General features: G+C 40.9%; 1 pseudogene; it reads left to right on the top strand.

Annotated features, from left to right (window-relative positions):
- Positions 1-254: 254 nt before the first annotated feature.
- On the top strand, positions 255-390 carry LOC115942083 (U2 spliceosomal RNA; annotated as a pseudogene).
- Positions 391-611: the final 221 nt, after the last annotated feature.

Below are 611 nucleotides of genomic sequence, written 5' to 3'. Positions count from 1 at the left end.
GAGAGTCACATGCTCTTCCAACTGAGCCAGCCAAGGGCCCCCAATATCCATGAAACTCTTGAGCATGGATATTGGGGGCCCTTGGTCAGGCTCCATTAAACTGACCAAAGTTTGAAACTTCTCCTAGGCCCATCTGGGCACTTCCTTATAAAAGCCAGTTTTAGCAAGAACCTTAAGTCAGTTTAGCCAGACACCCCATCATCCATATCTGAACCCCCTCAGTATCTTTTTTCTTTTTTTTTTAAATTTATTTAATTGCTTCTCAGCCTTTTGGCTAAGATCAAGTGTAAAACATTTATTTAAATTGTTAGCCAACATATCATTAGTTTTTGATGTAGTGTTCCGTGATTCATTAGTTACGTATAACACCTAGTACTCATCACATCACATGCCCTCCTTAATGCCCATCACCCAGTTACCCCATCCCCCCACCCACATCCACAGCCCTCAGTTTGTTTCCCAGAGTCCAGAGTCTCTCATTGTTTATCTCTCTCTCTGATTTCTTCCCATTCAGTTTTCCTTCCTTTCCCCTATGATCTTCTGTGCTATTTCTTATGTTCTACATATGAGTGAAACCATATGATAATTGTCTTTCTCTGATGGACTTATTT

This window comes from Leptonychotes weddellii, unplaced genomic scaffold, assembly GCF_054177405.1.
Source record: "Leptonychotes weddellii isolate Sample4059 unplaced genomic scaffold, ASM5417740v2 HiC_scaffold_16900, whole genome shotgun sequence".
In the NCBI taxonomy this organism is placed as follows: Eukaryota; Metazoa; Chordata; class Mammalia; order Carnivora; family Phocidae; genus Leptonychotes; species Leptonychotes weddellii.
This window is presented reverse-complemented; position numbering and strand designations above follow the sequence as displayed.